Below are 19,672 nucleotides of genomic sequence, written 5' to 3'. Positions count from 1 at the left end.
AAGGCAGCAGGAGATGTAGAGGTTTGGAGGCAAAATATGGCTGTAGGAGGCAAGATATGGCACACGGCAGGTGTCACAGCAAGGCATAGGTGTCTCCATTTCATGCACGAGACAGGAGTGACAAAATCAGAGGAAGGGCCATATGCACGTAAAATCTGTGCCGCATGCCGCGTGCAAACACCTGTAACTCTGTAATTAAAAAAGCGCCTCCAACCTGCATGTACTTTCCATGGCGTGTGTGAAGTCTGCGATATTTAGGGGTACCACAAATATTTCCTGGCGTGCGTGGAGGTAGCAATGTTCAGGGGTACCACACAGATTTCCTGCCATGCACAGAAGCTGCAACATTTGCTGGTACCTTGCCATGAACGCGGCTTGCAACATGGGTGAGTGGGCTCCATTGAGAGGACGGGACGAGGGCAGAAGAACGGTCCACATGTTAAATGGGGTGGTGAGCCTACAGGTACCCCAGTACCACCAATGCCCAATAGGGCTAGGAGGGGCCAGCCTGCAGAGCAGGCGCAGACAGAACCCCATGAAGAGGCAAAGGTTAACAAGAAGGTGCCACCAAGGAAGAGTCGCTTCACAGATGAGGAGTTACCAATCCTCACTGATTGTGTCGATGAACAACATGTCGACTTGTACCCTTGGGCTGGCAGTAGCCTTCCTGCGACCCAGCAGTGGAGGATGTGGCAGGAGGTCACAGATTTCATCAATGCCTTTGGGGTAGAGAGGCACACAACGGAAGAGGTCCACACGAGATTGGGTGACTTCATGAGGCGAACCAACGAGAAGCTCAGCAGCAATACGGCATCTGCCCAGGCTACTGGAGGTAGAGCACCACATGTTGATGTGAGGACTCCATTTGAAGAGGTTGCCAGTAGCCTCATTAGCAGTGAGCAGGTTGTTGGTGTGTGAGGTATGGATACCTATGCAGCCACATCAGGTTAGTGCCCTGTGTGCATGATATATATGCTATCCTCAACACATGATATGCCATCACATATTGTGGTACACTTGGCCGTGGACCTTCTCACCCATCCATCAGTACTACAGTTATCCATCCATGGACACTACAAGTTGGATGCTTGAACTATGTTTGCAGTTGACATTGATCTTACAGCACACATTACTGTATGCAGAATTCTTTACAATCGTCACTAAATGTGGCAATGGCCTGCAAGACACATGTCATTGCACACACTCACAGTGTCATGCCAGTGGATAGTAAATTGTGACCAGAAATGTAGCCTCACATGGAATAACACTAAGTAGTAGCCGATGTCAGACTCAATGTCAGACTCATCCATTCTCTGGTCCTGGCAGCCAGTGGACATGGATAAGTGACAATGTCAGTGAGAAGTCGCATGAGGATGCGTTTCAGACAGAAGTTGCAGTAGTTGGCCAACATATGTTTGATGAGTGATGTTCATTCGACATTTGGAGTGTTAATTATTCAGTGGTCATGCAAGTGCACGCTGGTCACATCCATGTTGCACTCTCCTCACACATGGTAAAGATGCATGTGAACAAATCTTGCCTTGGCCAATCTGGCAAAGGAGATGATGGGGGATTTTGGCAACACAATTTCCTGCATGCAGGTTTTGTCAGCAGGAGAAAATAGGCTACCTGTGTTGTAGGTAGGCATGGATGAAGTTGTCGCGGGGCTCAGCAATTTAGCAAAGAAACCCATCTGTCTACTGTTAGACCTTCCGCTCTCATGTATGTATGTATGTATGTATGTATGTATGTCTGGTGCGCCCAATACTTCAATCTGGCCTTGATGCATGACCTAATGTGCACTGGCATGATTGCACAGAGAATTGTATGTTAGTCACCAGTGTCTTCCACATTTCTGAATGCCCGGTTTCAATGTCTGATATATATATATATCTGGCTGGCCCTAAAGTGTGTACATGCATTTGAATTCACAAATGCATGTTAAGCTGAGTAGGTAGGCCTCTCTATATTGTTGTATGACTTTGTGCAGGTGAGGAAGCAGCAGAAGAGAAGGAGGAGGAGGATGCAGATTAGGCACAACCATCCACCAGTGCAGCCCAGGGTGCTGTGCCTGGAGAGAAACCCTTTGTATATTGCAGGCCATCATGAGCAGGCCTGCTCATGATTCTGCCAAATCTGATGTGGAAGGCATACTGAGTTACATGGTGGAGGGTCCACCACCGACTAGTCTGGATGTCAAGGAGCTCACTGAGTTCCTTGAGGCTACTGAGTCTAAATAGGAGAGCCAGCAGATCCTGGGCTTGGCAGTGGAGAGGCCAGCATCTTTGGTGGCTTCTGTGTCTGCAACATTGCCTTCTGCAATCATGGATGCAGCAGCAGAGGCTGATGCCTTGGGAGGGTTGTAGACCGCCAACCTATGACTGCACTCACAGTAGTGGGCTTGGGCTTCGGCATCCCGGCTTGGTAGGCCACGCACATGTGGTGGACATGTGCCTGCTGGACACTTGAAGTGGGAGGAGGAGTTGCTACGTGCAAGCGCCCAACAGGGCGAGGTCCTTCAAGTGATGGCAAGGACATCCATCGCCTGGCATAAAATGTAATCTTCTCAAATGCTGCACACACTGCAGAACTGCACCCTATGCAGCAGGAGAGTAGAGAGGACATGCAACATCAGAGGCAGGTGACTCACGTGAGGGCTCCGCTTTGAGGCTATCCCTGCATGATGAGTTTTTGGCCTCAAGAGATGTCCAGCAGGCAAGGGATAGCTTCCTTGAGGCAAACTCTGTGTAAGGAGATATTGGTCTCCAAGGAAACCCAACATCGAGACGCAACTTCCTTGGGTAAATGTCTCCATGAAGAGATGTTGGCCTCAAGGGAATTCTGCCATCAAGACACGGATTCCTTGAGGCAATCTCTGTTTGAGGAAATGTTGGCAACAAGCCACCTATGTAGAGGCCCAGTGTTAGGTGGAGATGGTGAGGGATTCATAGCACAACAGCAGTGCCATCAGGTAAGGTTGTGCACTGTCATGCATTTTCATATGTATCCCTGTAGTATCCCAATAGTGGCATGATGTGACACATGTAGGATTGAGCATGTATAATTGCATATGGAGATGATTGGGTGATGGTCACTGTCACTGAAGATTTGAGTTGACCTATATCATTTTGTGTTTGCATCTCTCCTCGATCAGCTATGCATTTGCTTTGTGTTACTGGTTACACCTTGCTGCTTGGAGTCAGTCTCCTCAGGATGTTACTGTGAACATGTCTTTGGTGGGGACTGATGTAGTAGCTTCTTTTTGATGTGGCATTGCCTGCCATCTCCTGTCATTTGCCATTACAAGTAGCCACTCCGTAATGGGGGCTGGACTGTCCTAAAGGGAACTCTGGACATTTCCTAGTAGTCCTCTGCAACCTGGGCCTCTTTTGTCTGGTATTTCTACCTTTTCTCATAGGAAAAGGGTTGGCCCTGTTAAATAAGTCTTTTGGTTCCCAGTCCACCTTTGTCCATGATGTATAAGCATGCAACACACCTGACTCTCACAATCCACGTAAGAGGATGATCCAGCTGACAAGTATGTATGTGGATTTTGTGTGAAGTATGCAGGGCATTTTTGGTGAGGCGTGGGAGGTCTAAATGTCTTTTTCACGTGGTATGTGTAATGTTGCTGCTGTGTTCCCATGGATGTGATCAAGAACTGTTGATGGTGAAGGGTATGTAAACGTACATAATTCTTTTATGTTTGTGTATTCTGTCAGTGACTACATTGCTTTCTGGAAGATTTGGAGGGCATCTTCATGATAAGACAAGGGACATGTTGAGGGTATTAGAGGGTATTGGAGACATGCATGAGAAGGAACTCAGGGGACAGCTGTTGATTATCCTCACTGCAGGAACACATACATGGCAGTGGTGAGTGAAGGTGAGCAAGGTAAATATCAATGGCGCAGAGGGAGCCATCATTATGATGGCAGTCAGGTGAGACATTTCTGTTGCACTTGATACATGCAACTCAGGGGAAATTAATGTGGCCATGGTTTGAGCACTTTATGCGATGGGTGTCGATGGGGTGGCATTGTGCTTTTCATGTCATGGGGCACACACTGTTTTCCAAACACACTGGATTAGGCTGATTGCATAATTGAAGGCCATCAGGGCTGTAACTTTTCTGTGTGTGTTCCACAGCGGTTGCAATACATGTGAAGTAGGTTTTCGCTATGATGTGTGGCAATATTATGCAGGACACAACATGCCACAATGATTTTGCATACTACAGGTTGTGCTTATAGCAATGCCCTACTTGAGTGGTCAATGGAGCAGAAACGTGACGTTACCAATCCAAAGGTTCGCTCCACTATGCCCCTGGTGGCTATGTGTGCGGACTTGTAGCACACCTCACCTGGGGGGGTTGAATTCCTTATCAGTGTCAGCACGAATGGTGACAGCGGGTAGGCACTGTCCGATGCAAACTTCAAAATGGCTATTCATTGCAAGTATTGTCATTGTGTGTGTTTCTGTGTGTCATGTGTCTGCTTGTGTGTGTTTGTGTGTGTGTGATAGTTGATTCCCACAAGCCAGGTGTTTCAAAGGTTCCCGATGCAAGGGCCTGATGTGTGGGGGAGTGCCAGAAGATGTAGCTATCATGAGTGCCTTCACATCCATGATCTTTCCCTTGGCATCACAGATCACCTGCACTTTGATGGAATGCAATGTTTCCTGTTGCGATAGATGTGCTCAGTCTCTCTTTGGGGGAGGAGGGGTGGGTTGTAGCAATACATGGGTGCAACCAATGGCTCACAGGACCCGGGGAAAGTGAGCACCTGAATAGAATTCCTGGCATACCCGGTACCTTGACTGCAGTGTGCGTAGCATGTAAATGTGCCTACGCACATGTGCTAGGATGCAGCGCAAGACTTGGTGGAGGCACCTTGATTGCGCGGGCTGTGATATACCGCTGGAATGATCCAGTGGCCAGGAAGTGTAAGGCTGCTATCACTTTGACCATAGATGTCACAGCCTGTGAGCACATGATTGGTGATACCAGGTCATTCTCCCACTCGTTGACCAGGTCTAAGATGGCATGGGGAGGGAAGTGGTATCTTCCACGCACCTCCTCATGTGGCACCCCAAATATTGTTGTTCGTGGAGGGAAGATTCTGGCCCTCTTCCTCCTCCTCCTCCTCATTCCAGGTAGTAATATCAGTGTTATCAATGCAGGATCCGGCACTGTGGCAATCGTACGCTCATTGGGGTTGCATAGCGCTTTTTATGTGTGGGCTATCATTCACTTTGTGACGGTTGGCTGTGTGACAGTTTTCCTTTGGAATAAAAGCATTTGCACAATTGTTTCAGCCACGTGATTCCTCATTTTCCTCCTCTTATGAGGATTTTGCATGTTCTGTCCACTTTTTATTCTTTGCACTTGCCCTTCCCACGCGTTGCGGTCAGTCTGGTGCAAAGCGCTCCGGCAAGTGCTATGTGCGAAGGGCCAGCGCAAAGTGTGATCTGTGAATCGGTAAAAAAACACGTTTAGCGCGGCGCAAGGTGTACATTTGTGGCGCAAGGTGTACGTTTGCGTGCAATTTCACTTCCCACCGTGCTAAACATTTTGTGAACAGCGGCACATCTCTCTTAAGAGTCCCTGCTCTACAGGGCAAGGTCCGTGATTCATGAAAAGCCTACAATAATAGGATTTAAGTTCCCCTTCTGCTCACCGACAGCCATCCTTGAGGAGTGAATGGCTAGCTGCAATTCTGTAGGAGTGAATCTTGCCTCCCCACGGGCCAATCTGTTTTTGGCTCTGGAGCCGTTCCAAGACTCCTACTCAAGAAACAGCCATCCGTCACTCACCCGTCCACAGCTATCTGTGTGCATCTGCTGCCAAAGGTTCACAAGCGAACTGTCCTTCATCTGCGCTGCTGGTTATTATCTGCGGAAAGCCAGCTGGGGATCATGGGATAGGTTATCTCGTGAAAAATGCACCCAATATTACAATAACTCCAGTAGTTACTGCCCGGCTTTCATCTTCGGTACACCCTACAATATGTGTGTGCAGCAATGTAGCAAAAGCTGTAAAAATGCTTGCAGTGATTTTCCCTCACGCACAAGGAAAAAGATTATAATTTGTCATTTATACGCAGAGATGTCTAGGCGCGTACCCGGGAAATGAACCTGTGTTGGTCTGCGCGGCGAGCGCATTGCCGCTGAGCTATCTCCCCAAGACCGGGACAATAAGAGGGAGGAACAATAAGAGTGTCTGTCCGTCAAGCAAACGATGGAACCCCATTCCAATGTGGCTGCCCTTACTTAGGTAGATAAGCAGTAACCCGGCTGCTGAGGTTGTGATAGCAGTCTGTGCATTTTAGTAGGGAGGTGATCTGCAAAGAAAATACACAACTGAATGCAGTAACACTACATTGTGAACCAATGGTATAAAAAGTAAAAGCAGCATGCAATAGCTGAATTACTACCTCTAGGGTTGCATGAGAGGGGATGCATTTTACATTGCAGAAACCTGATCAGAATGAGAGAAATAAAAATAAGTGATGGGATTCCAGAGAAATACTAACAAGCCAAAATGTGTCTAAGTAGTTAGGTACAACTTTCTAATCACAAGCGACAACATTGAGTAACAATAGTTGTGTGCTGTGATGTAATAACAACATTATTGGAAGACCTGCATATATGCCTTGAACTTTCATGTTCTGTCACATCTAGTTCTCTGGTGTAATAGGGAAGAGTGGGGATCAATCAGTCACAGGGTCCCAACATGATACTTCAACGGGATTTATTTGGCAACAACTTACACAAAGCTTGAAAACCTGGAACACCATGGTAGATCCTGGGTCTAACAGTCGCAAATTCCAGGACCACCCCGTCACTCTTTAGGGGTTCCAGTCACTCACAGTCTGAGGCCTTTAAGTAGTGTCAACAGCACTTCCTTTCCAAATGTTCAACGAGCAACGTCCCTCACCTCCTTTACCTCTGGCCATGGTTTGATCCTACGGCTCCCGTTGTCAAGATCTGGAAGATAATGGAAATGAGCCTCGTGGTCACCAAGCTTAAGCCCAAGGTTCTCCTGCTAGTTGCCTCCTGGTTGACAAGGATGGCGAAGGACTCTCCCAGCTGTGTTCCGAGGGACTCATTTCATACAACCAAGTGCAGCTTTTACTTACTCTCCTTGCACCTGCACAGCAATCTCATTCACAGGGATAGATCTGTACCTCCTCCATCCCACCACACTGGTCCTCCATGTGTAGGATTAACTTGGGGCTCCTTCCCTATCTGTTATGGTCCTCCCAGGCCCCGCATACTCTCCGGTTGCTCTTTCACGGGCACAATCTTCATCCTTTGAGGCTCCCATCACAGCCTCCTGTTAGCTCCCGCTCCTCTCTCACCGGTTCTGTTTATTCACCGACAGTTGTTTTTTCGATGTTTTTTTTAATGAATTTAGTTTTGGCGGAAACCATCGAAAATCATATTTTGGGGGGGCAAATGCCCCTCCCCCTATTAGTTTTACTCTGTTCCCTACCCCCGCTCCCTACCAACCTGCCATGTATTTTTCAATGGGTTTTATTGAGAAATATATTTGGCAAAAAAACATTGAATAAACCTAAGTGTCGATGAATGAACATTGCACCCTCTCACCCCCGTCACCAGTTTTCCTTATTCCTCATCCTGGTCTCTCACCACCTCCTCCTATTTTTTCAACCTCCTCCTGGTCTCTCACCACAACTTCCTCCTTGTCCTTTTCCTCCTCATCCTGGTCTCTCACCACCTCCTCCTATTTTTTCAACCTCCTCCTGGTCTCTCACCACAACTTCCTCCTTGTCCTTTTCCTCCTCATCCTGGTCTCTCACCACCTCCTCCTATTTTTTCCACCTCCTCCTGGCCTCTCACCACAACTTCCTCCTTGTCCCTTTCCTCCTCATCCAGTTCTCTCACCACCTCTTTGTGGTCTCTCGCCACCTCCTCCCTCTGTTCTCTCACTACCTCACCCTATCCTGTTACCAGCCCGACTTATTTGCAAACTCCTTCTTGTCTTCTATTTCTCTCCTACATCAAGGCACCTTTCTTCTCTCCCAACATCCTCCTTGTCGCCTCCCGACCTCTGCCAAACCATCTGACCCCTCTTCAGTCTCCTGGCCTCCAGCCTGCTTCTTCTCTGCATCTCCAAACTCTCCACTCTCCATTGCCATTGTGATCATCCTTTCCCTCTAATGTAGGGCCCTCGCCACACCACCTGTCATTCCCTCTTTTCAGGTAAATGCCAGTGTGTGTGCTGTTCTGGATTGGATTAATTTGACTGAATTCACAGTCTACACACTGCTCTAGCAGGCCCCCCACCACCAGACCTGGATCTGCGGCGTAGTCTTTAAGAGGTCCGACCGTAATCCTAGATTGATGTTGGATGCATGTTTTGGTCCGTGACAATGCTGTAGGTGCAAGTTTTAGGCTGTTCCTCCGCAGACAATGATTCCATTGACACCCTTTGGTAGGTGTGTGGGCTGCAACTCGCAGATGTCCACTGTGTAAGCCTTCTGTTGTTAGTCACGATTTCCAATAATGCAGAGCTGCAGATCAGACTCTGCCAGCATGCCACAAAGTCATTGGAAGTCTCAATTGCGGAAGAAGGAACCAATTCTAGCAGCTCATTTTATGGAGTTGGGCACTGTTAAAGGGCCAGTGACTTCAGGGGTCCCCCTGTTACAAGCCCCTGTCACGTGATGGCGGAAGGGTGGGGTTGAGCTGGGGATACTCTCCACACAAGCACTTGGCCCTGCATCATTTAATGAGTGGCAGTGCCCAGCCCACTGGGTCACCCCATCCCTTTGCCAAAAAGGGGCGTGTCTCTATGGATTCCGCACTAGCAACATTACCAGGGCAGGAACTAGATGGATGTTTCAGTGTACAGAGGATGAATGGAGGATAGCACAGGGGCAACACGCTGGTCTTGGAAGCAAGATAATGCAGAGCAACAGAGTTTTATATCCCGGATCCGTGCTTAGAAACCGAACTCAGGTGCAGTATTAGGTGTGTTATACAAACCAATTAAATAAAATGTAGATATGCATTTCCCATGGTATTGGAAATATATAGCCTTCACTGCTTTCTGGTTGACTCATGGGCAGTTTCATCTGCAATGCCATTGAATATAACAAAGAATGGGGACCGTCAGTAAAACGGGCACATACGTTTTTTCATAAATCACTTAGGACTCTTTTTTTTAATTTGTTCTTAGTCATAGCACCGGAAGATGGTAGGAGCCTGGCAAAGTCTTCCATTCATCCAGCTTCTGATGGGAATGCCTCTGGTCAATGATTGCAGATATAACAGGCATGTGGCACGCATGCCTCGCGTGATTATCTTTTGTGGGGTGGGGGGGGGGGGTTCCCAGGGGTCCCTGTGTATTTCGTGTCCACTACTAAGCTCAACAGGCTTAGTTCCTGATGAAACGGTAAACATTGGGTCACTGGGCTAGGAGACCATTTCACTCAAGCTCTCCACAACTTGTTTCTTATACAGTTGATGGCCACTTGAGTGATGGATTGAAGACAATGGCTTCTGAATCAGAAGGTGGCTTCACGTCTAAAGAGTTTATTTTCATTATGAACGCAGGGGGCTGGCTTAGATTGCCCCGTTCCAGTTGGTACGGGGGAAGATTCCATTTCACTTGCAGCAATAGCTGCAGTTGGGGAATGAGATGGCCTGACCTAGGCTGTGCAGATAAGCTACTCTGATATCCAATTATTGATTCTTTTAACCTTGTGCAGACAGATTTAATGTGGTCCTGCATGTTGACGGCCAGCATGGGCACAAAAGTTACCCATCAAATGGCACAATTCCTACCACCTTGATTTTAGAAAGTGGGCCTCATTACAAGTTTGCTGGTCCGATAGTAACGGCCACCCGCGAGCACAGCATGTAGGATGCACTGGCACCATTCACGAATGGTGTCGGTTCATACAGCTTCCCCATGGGGAAGAATATTTTCCAGTGCCGGGAATGGGCGATTACCGGGTCCGGCAAGGCCATAGTGACCTGGTAATCGGCCATTCCTGGGCGCCAGAATAATTCCCAAGTTTGGCGGCAGCTTGCCGGTTTTACCGGTAAGGCTACCCCCAAAATTGTAATGAGGCCCACGGAAAATGGAGGACACGGAGGCTTCAATTATGTTGGTTGATAAAGGACCAAAATTACACTTTTGAAATCTTGAAATTCGTACCCCGCCCACAGATGTTTGACAAGTTGGGCTTCGGTGATAAAATGGTCCTTCATCCAAACATCTAAGAGTGTCCCTGAGACGAAAAGGTGCACAGTTATATAATGGCAATCAGAAATGTATTTAGTGCCGATTAGTATTGTATCGACTTGCTGTAAGGATAAGGTTGATGGGGAAGACGAGAGAAGGGAGGTGAGGATTCGGAGCTCAGACAATAGAGTAGGATCAAATGATTTGGAGGCTTCCAAGTTTGATATTAGTAACACTCCAAAGTGATAATGCATGCTAGCCATAGGTCACCCTTATGGTAGATTAGGAGTCTAGACTTTGGTAAGGACTTGTTTTAACCTGAAGAGGCATGGGTCTTCCAAGCATTTCAGTTTTTTTTGTAGTCTGTTCCAGACACGAGGCATTGAAAAGTTAGTAGTTTTAGTATCGTTTTCTTAGTGGGAGTTTCTCGTAGTTGCAAAGTCTATGTTGACATGAAGATGTATAGTGTTTGGGAGGCTATAACATATAGTTTGTGACTTTTTTCCAGTAGGCCTTGTGGGTGAGTAATACAGTCTGGCCCATTTGGTCTTACAGGAAGTCATTAAAGTCCGCCCAGTGCAGGTGAGATGTGATTGCGTGGTTTTATCCCCCAAGGTACCTAGGAGTTTTCTTCTACACCAACTGTAGTTGGCTGATTAGCTTTTTTGGTAGGCAGTGGTGAAGACCTTTGGAATAGGCAAGTTTGGATATGACAAGAGCCTGACCCAGTTGTTTTCAGTTGGTTGAAATTTAGCAATTCTACTATCTTGTTTAGGAGATGCAGAGGATAATATCCTTTGCAAGTTAATTGTTGTTCTGAATTATTCAAGAATTTTGAAATCAAAGATGAACCCCGCCGAGGTGATAGCTAATCGCAGCCCATGGTTTAACTGGGGTGCAAATAGTAAGAAAGAATCTTTGAGCTGGGCTTCACGCCAATATCCTGAGGGGAAAAAAAAAAAGATGACCGCCGGCATAGGAATGGAAAGGGTCTTAGTCCCTTTTCCATTCCTATGCAGGCGGCAGCGGGCGGGAGGAGCTCTGGGACCGGAGCACAAAGCCCTGGCCCAGCAGGTAAGTCGGAGGGAGGGAAGGGGTGGGGAAAGTGTATGTTTTGTTATGGGGTGGAGGGAGGGTGGGGAAGTGGAGAGGCTCTCCACTATCAAGATGGTGCCACCTGGGGAAGGGTGGGGAAGGGTGGTGGGTGGCTGGAAAGAGCAGGCAGTACACAGTACAACTCTTCCAGCCACCTGAGTGGATGAGCGCCCTTCTCTGGGTGCGAATATAGATTATTGTGGTGTTGGTTCTCAGGCACAGAAACCTGATCACATATTGTGGAACGGGTTTTCACTTTCTGCGTGGTCTTGGATTTGATGAGGGACTATTCTTTCCATGCTTTTATTTGAGTGTGAGGTTTGTATTTGGGCCTGAATTTGGTTTCTTATGGCTGAGGGGCAGAGTTAACTCTGTTAGTTGGCTGAGTACCATGCCCTTAATCAGAGACCTTATGCATACATTTGAGGAGTGCCTGGAGACAATAACAATGGAATTGGTATAAACACCATAACATAACAGACCAGGCACCAGATTGTTAATATGTTGTTTGTGAAGTGTTGCCAAGCATGGAAAGTTCTTGGTGAATGGGACTCATATCATAGGCACCCCTTTAGTAATACTAGCCAGGGTCACTCTGAGGTATGAGAGTTTAGTGTGTGAAGTGGAACCTAATGATGCTGAGAATATTTTAGTAGCTGCAGGGTTGTGTTTGATTGGATCTGCTTTATCCATTTGGTAAATAATTATCCTAATTTGCTCTTACTCCCCATTATCTATGACTTGATCCTCGCTTTCTCCTGCATATTACTCTGATGCTTCTATGATTCTTGCACATGCTCCTCCTACCGCTTGTCCTACTGATCCTCTTCCCTCAGCTCATCTCTCACAAATGCATCCTTCTCTTACCTCTTACCTCACTAGCCTTAATATCTCCCTTGTTACTTCTGCTTTTCCTCGACTCTTTAAGCATGCTGTCATTATTCCCATTCTGAAAAAAACTTTCTTAGACCCATCTCAACGCTACCTTCGGAAATACCTTCCAACTCAAGCTCTTCACTCCTCCACCTCGGACTCCCTCCGGGTCAGTATTACAATTCGGTAAGTACTCACAATTGTTCGGAACAGCAGATGTGTAGAATTGATTCCGATGCAATAGGTGTTTCCCCCAAAGTGTTCAGAGACCAAAAACTGGACTCAGTGCACCCCGGGGGCAGCACCCTTGGGAAACCTTTGTAGGGAAGAAAACCCAAATCCGATTCCTGCAGGATGGTGTCTCCAAAGTCCAATGGAAAATGCTGAGGACGCACGGCAAGTACTGCAGGCTGAAGAGGATGATTCCAAGTATTCGTGTAAGCAGGGAGATCCAGCTAGGAGAGGAGGAGTGTAAACGCACTCAGGAGCGAGCACCGACACGGGAAGAAGCCCGGCCGTACTCAACGCTATAAGATTATCAGACGGAGAGGAGAGGGAGCGAGAGAAACGATGTAAGAATAAGCAGCGGAAGAAAAGGAAATCGGAACACAAGTGCACGGAACCAGGAAACAAGACGAGGAGAAAGGAAATAAGCAAGGTAAGGAAAGGTGGAATAAGTCGAGGAAGGAACACAAAACAGGTACGTGCGGGGCACAGAAAAAAGGAGAGAGGCGCTTAGTGAAGTCTCAAGATGCTAAGCAGCTGAAACGCAGGAAAACACCGGCAAGGCACGGTGCAGCGAACAGAAGCGACGCGTCTTACCAAACCATAGAGAGGAAAGATATAGAATGGGAAGATGCGGTCACCATGTTGGAAAAGACTAAAGCGGCAAGTGTTTTGTGGAGATGACGCTGATAAGGCGCCATCTTGAGTTCCATTGTTGGTAACGAGAATGACTCATTCTCCATTTCCTCCAAGAATGTTGAGCCGAATTCCTGACAGTATGCCCTCCCTGTGGGGTGATTGGCCAAGGTTTCCAGGGGTGAGAGTGAGGGAATTTGTTCACCAACCTCGAGGCATGAAATTATGCAGCAGTTTCCCAAGTCCTGTCTGAAGGATTGTAGCCGTTCCAATCAATCAGGTATTGCAATTTAACGTGATGGTATCCGGAGTCGCATATTGCTGCTACTTCGTATTCTGGACCTTCTTGAGTATCCACTGGAGGGGGAGTATGATTGAAGCCCCTATTAAATCTGTCAGATATTTGTGTCTTGAGTTGGGAAACACCAAAAATATTATGAATCGGATGCCAGGATGGAGGGAGGCATAGTTTATATGCTACCTTTCCTATGGCCGCAATGACGGGAAACAGCCCGAAATATTTGGGAGACAGTTTTGATGGTACCAAATGTTTAAGATGGTACTTAGAGGAGTGCCATACCAGATCCTTGGGTTTGTAAGTGGGTTCCTGTAAGCGTTTCTTATCAGCTTGTTGTTTTACTCTGGTTTCTGAAAGGGTAGCAAAAGCGGTAGAATGTCCTTTCTGGATATCAGAGACAAATGCATCTACAGCTGGAATTTTTGTGGATTGAGGAGTTACGGTAGGGAAACTGGATGGATGGAATCCAAAGGTGCATAGAAAAGGTGTCATTCGGTGGCTGTGTGAAAGGAATTGTTATATGCGAATTCTGCATATGGTAGAAGAAGGCTCCAATTGTCTTGAGCTGCTGACACAAAACAACATAGATGTTGCTCCAAGGATTGATTTAATCTCTTAATTTGCCCATTGGATTGTGAGTGATACCCAGAGGTGAGGTTTTGTTGTATACCTAAGGTTTTGCATAATATTTTCCAGAATGAGGAAACATATTGAGATCCTCTGTCCGATATGATGTGTTTAGGAAGTTCATGAAGACGGAATATAGTTTGTAGAAAACAAGAGGCCATTTGAGCTGCTGAAGGTAATCGACTCATGGGAATGAAATGCGCCAATTTGGTCATAGTGTCTATGGTCACCATGATGGTTGTATTGTGTGAAGAAGGTGGTAACTCTACGATGAAGTCTGTAGATATGCACTCCCATAGCCGAGTGGGAAGCTTACGTTGAACCAACTATCCAGTGGGCAGGTGTCTGGGAACCTTTGATTGTTGGCAGATGGAACAAGAGGAGACATAATCCTTGACGTCTTGTGTTACTCCCGGCCACCAAAAATGTCTATTGATGCGTTCCAGTGTGGTTTTGATTCCTCTATGTCCTGCGGTCTTATGGTCATGACACATATATAATACCTTTTTTCTTGATGTTCCTTCAGGTATGTACAGTTGGTTTTCTCGGAAGTAAAGTCTGTCTTCCATTCTCAGGTCATGATCACTTATTTCCTTCTGATTCAGCACTTGACACTTTTTTCGAATTGTTTGCAAATATGATGATCCAAAGTAAAGAAAAGTTGTGTGTGGCCACATCTTTTCCGGAAGAAAAGACAGTGGGCCTCATTACGACCCAGGCGGGTCCGGAAATAACGGTGGCGGTAAACCCGCCGCCACCGTTGTTTCCGGACCGCCGGAGTCCGACCCCAGCAGGCGGGAGGTGATGTTCCCGCCAGGTCTGACCTGGCGGGTTTAACTCCTCCCGCATGCAGGCGGACGAGGAAACACCGGCAGCATTACGAGATGCTGCCGGTGTTTCCATGATCCCCATTTCCATCGAGTCCCATAGGACTCAATGGGAATGGGGATTTACACCATTCCGCCTCTGTGATTCCCGGAAAACCGGGGTTGTAATGCCCCGGTAATTCCGGGAATCACGGAGGCGGAATGGTAATACGAGTCCGGCGTTAACCAGGCGGTTTTAACGCCTCGGTTAACGCCACGCTCGTAATGAGACCCAGTGTATTGGGAGAACTTCTGGAAAGAGCATCAGCAATTTGTTTATTGGTTCCAGGAATGTAAATGAGAACAAAATCATAGGATGAAACAAAATACGCCGAACGAGCTTGTCGACTGTTTTGACACTCCATATTTTGTAGTACTCTCAAGTTCCTATGATCTGTACGAATCTGAACAGGATACTGAGCCCCCAAAAGGAGGTGTCTCCATTCCTGGCAACTTTTTTTTATAGCTAAGAGTTCCTTTTCTAGTACTGTATAATTACGTTCAGATTCTGTCAAGGATTTAGACATGTAGACAACCGGATGTTAGACCCGTTCTTCTGATGGTTGCTTAAGTACTCTTCCTATTGCTGAATCTGAAGCATCTGTTTCCAATATAAATGGTTTAGTCTGATCTGGTAACTGTAGAACCGGTGCTGTAGAGAAAGCAATTTTGAGCCCTTCAAAGGCCTTTTGTGCGGCAGAATTCCAAATAAAAGTCTTTCCTTTTTGAAGAAGAAGAGTGAAGGGTTTGATGATTCGAGAAAAATTTGGAATAAACTTTCGGTAGAAGTTAGTGAACCCTAAGAATCTCTGTATCTCCTTAATATTCTGTGGAGGCTTCCAATTGTAGATAGCCTCTACCTTCCTTGGATCCATGGCAGCTCCTTCGGCAAATAGAATGAAACCCAGATATGGTATGCTGGGTAGATGGAAAGAACATTTTTCATTTTTGGCAAACAACCGATTTTGGTGAAGACGTTCCAAAACTTCAGATAAATTGATCATGTGTTCTTGTAGATTGTTGTAAAAAATGAGGATGTCATCCAAATAAACAATTGGAGGATGAAGGAGCAAGTCAGCAAATATGTGATCTACAAAGCATTGAAAGACTGAAGGGGCATTTGCTAACCCAAACGGCATCACGCGGTATTCATAATGCCCAAAAGGCATGCGGAAAGCAGTTTTCCATTCATCACCACTTTTTATTCTGATCAGATGATATGCCCCTCTAAGGTCGAGCTTCGTAAAGATAGACGCCGCTCGTATTGCTTCCAGAACATCTTGGATGAGAGGCAGTGGGTATCGATCTTTGTAAGTAACTTTGTTTAGAACTCTGTAATCGATGCAAGGACGGAGTTCTTTACAATCCTTTTTAGGAATAAAAAAAAGAGAGGCTCCAGCCAAGCTTTTAGACTCAGTGATAAAACCATGGCGCAAGTTGGTTTGTAGGTATTCTTTCAAGGCCGCCTTCTCGGGAATAGAAAGAGTGTACATACGACCAAAGGGTACTTGCGCATCTGGTAGTAAATCAGTAGAACAGTCGTCCTTTCTGTGTGGTGGTAGTTCCTTGTATTCATTGTTTGAAAAAACAGAGCTGTACTTGTGGTAACATTCTGGAAGTAGGTTCAGGTTGGAAATGGTAGACATTACCAGGGTTTTGTCTAGGGAAGTAGTAGTAGAATACAGACCCACCACTCCTTCAGGTAGGCAGGAATGCAAGCATTGTTCTGACCCCAAAAACAAAGTTCCTGCTGTCCAATTGATAAATGGATTATGTTTAACAAGCCAGTATAAGTGGATAATGGGCTGCCTTTATCAAATCAAAGGATAACTTTTCCTCATGCGTGGAAATCCTAATGGTAAGAAGAGCCATATTTTCTTTAATCGGTCCTGATGATAAAGGGTTCCCCTCAACTCCTTTCACTGGCAAGCTCAGGGTCTTAGCCACCTGAGGTATATCGTTACTAGGTGCCCATTCGGAATCCATAAACAATCCTGCCGCCCCACAATCTACTAAGGTGGGAATTTGTTGAATGTGCTTATCTAGAAATTGTAGAGAAACATCCTTTTATGAGTTGAGGCTGTTTCCTGGGAACTTTGTACCAAAGAACCACTCATGGTTCCCTTCATGGGTGGGTGTTGTCATTTCCCTGACGTCTTGGAGTAGTCAGATGGCAGTCTTTTAGTACATGTTTATCGGAACCACAATAGATACATAATCCTAAGGTTCTTCTTCGTTGTCTTTCTTCCGGTGTTGGCGGTCCACGGGCTATACCCAACTGCATTGGTTCTCTGGGTTCCTGGTTCTTACTGGTCCTAGGAATATCCGACTTGTAAGGTACTAGTGGTGGACGAGGTTTCCCTCTCCTTCTTTCTAGATTTCTTTCTTGTATGCAATAATCCAATTTAAGTACTAAAGTGACCATTTCTGCAAAATTTGGAGGTCTCGGAACTCTAGAGAGTTCATCCTTGAGTTCTTCACATAGATTCCTTCGAAAAATGGTCAGCAGGGCATCATCAGCCCATGCCGTTTCATTGGCTATTTGTTTGAATTGTGTGATGAAAGTAAGGATATCAGTGTTCGCTTGCTTAAGGACAAGGAGAGTTTCTTGTGCTGACACCACTAATTCTTTTCTGCCAAACATGGCTTGAAGACTGTTGGTAAATCCTGCATATGAATCCATTAGCTGATTATTTGTGGTAACTAGTGGTGTAGCCCATGCAAGAGCGCTGCCTGCGAGATTAGAAATCAAAAAGCTTACTTTAGCTCGATCCGTGGGAAAAAACGAGGGCTTCAAAGTAAATTGAACCAAACAGGAATACAGGAATTCTTTTAGTTTTTTAGGGTTGCCGTTGTATTTTCCCATGGGCAAGGGTCCTGGAGGAATTTCCGCCCTGTTAGCAACCATTAGTCTAAGTGTAGCATTTTCGTTTCTTAATGTCTGTACTTCAGAATTGAGACTCTGCATGGCTGCCATTACTTATTGCATCTGCTGTTCCATCTTTTTTGGGCGTCGCTTTCTATTACAATTCGGTAAGCACTCACAATTGTCCGGAACAGCAGATGTGTAGAATTGATTCCGATGCAATAGGTGCTTCCCCCAAAGTGTTCAGAGGCCAGAAACTGGACTCAGTGCACCCCGGGGGCAGCACCCTTGGGAAATCCTTGTGGGGAAGAAAACCCAAATCCGATTCCTGGAGGATGGTGTCTCCAAAGTCCAATGGAAAATGCTGAGGACGGACGGCAAGTACTGCAGGCTGAAGAGGAAGAATGATTCCAAGTATTCGTGGAAGCAGGGAGATCCCGCTAGGAGAGGAGGAGTTTAAACACCCTCAGGAATGAGCACCGACACGGGAAGAAGCCCGGTTGTACTCAACGATATAAGAATAGCAGACAGAAAGGAGAGGGAGCGAGAGAAACGAGGTAAGAATAAGCAGTGGAAGAAAAGGAAATCCGAACACAAGTGCACGGAACCAGGAAACAAGACAAGGTGAAAGGAAATAAGCAAGGTAAGGAAAGGTGGAATAAGTCGAGGAAGGAACACAAAACAGATATGCGCAGGGCGCATGAAAAAAGGAAAGAGAGGCTTAGTGAAGTCTCAAGAGGCTGAGCAGCTGAAACGCAGGAAAACACTGGCAAGACACGGTGCAGCGAAAAGAAGCGACGTGTCTTACCAAACCATAGAGAGGAAAGATTTAGAATGAGAAGACGCGATCGCCATGTTGGAAAAGACTAGAGTGGCAAGTGTTTTGTGGAGATGACGCTGATAAGGTGCCATCTTGAGTTCCATTGTTGGTAACGAGAATGACTCATTCTCCATTTCCTCCAAGAATGTTGAGCCGAATTCCTGACAGTCCGTCGCTTCTCCAAGCAATAAATTGGTGGTAGATCTCTCCCTTCGGCTGCAGCCTCCCTCTTGAAAATTCTCCCTGCCTCTCTGAAACTTGAAGAGAACCATCTTCGGTTCCGGAAGCATCTGAAGACCTTTCTCTTTGCTTCTGCCTTTTCTCTTTCTCTCCCCTGCTGATCTCGGTTTGTTTCTGCAATGGGCATCTGGCTACCCTCTAATTTCGGGCCCAGATCTCTGCCCATCATGCTGCACACCTGCAATGCTTCCTGACAACCCCTGCACTTGGGTCTGTACCTGCAACCCTACAGTCCCCTTATCTGCTCTTATGAGACACCCGTTGTCTGTGCTTAATTCATGCACCTGCCACCTGCTGCCGCACGACCTGTTGTTTTGATCTCCTACTGAGCACTTTCCACTCCTCCCCTATCCCGTGCACTTCCCCCTTGCTTCCCCGCTGAACTTGCGTGTTCTCAATGTCACTCGGCCTGGTAAGATTGTTGTTTTTGTCCTCCCTTCTACCCCTCCTTGCCTCTTCACACCTTGAAAAACTTGTGTATGGGCGCAATGTAAATGAAATATCATATCCTAACTTATCTTTACTTTCAAATGTTTGTCTTATTTCTCTTCTTCCTTATCTTTCTAAACTTTTAGAATGTTTTGTCTATTCACAGTACTCATCATTTGTCTCATTGAATTCTATTCGTCCCTGCTTCCAGCCGGGATTCTGACCTCTCCGCTGAACAGAAACAGCTCTTCTCTCTGTCTGTAATTCTCTGCTCTCAGCTTGCTACTCTAAACACTCGTCCATGCATATCCTTTTAGATCTTTCTGCTGCTTTTGTGACGGTGGGCCATATGTTACTTCTCCTGTCTCTTTCTTCCTTTGGTTTCTCTGGTTCTGTATTAACTTGGTTTCAGTCTTATCTATCTAAGCACTCTTACTCAGTCTCATGGACTGGAACTTGTTCTGATGCCTCTACGCTTTCG

The sequence above is a fragment of the Ambystoma mexicanum genome, chromosome 12 (genome assembly GCF_040938575.1).
Source record: "Ambystoma mexicanum isolate Mex_15411 chromosome 12, UKY_AmexF1_1, whole genome shotgun sequence".
NCBI lineage: Eukaryota > Metazoa > Chordata > Amphibia > Caudata > Ambystomatidae > Ambystoma > Ambystoma mexicanum.
Note: the sequence above shows the minus strand (reverse complement) of the source record.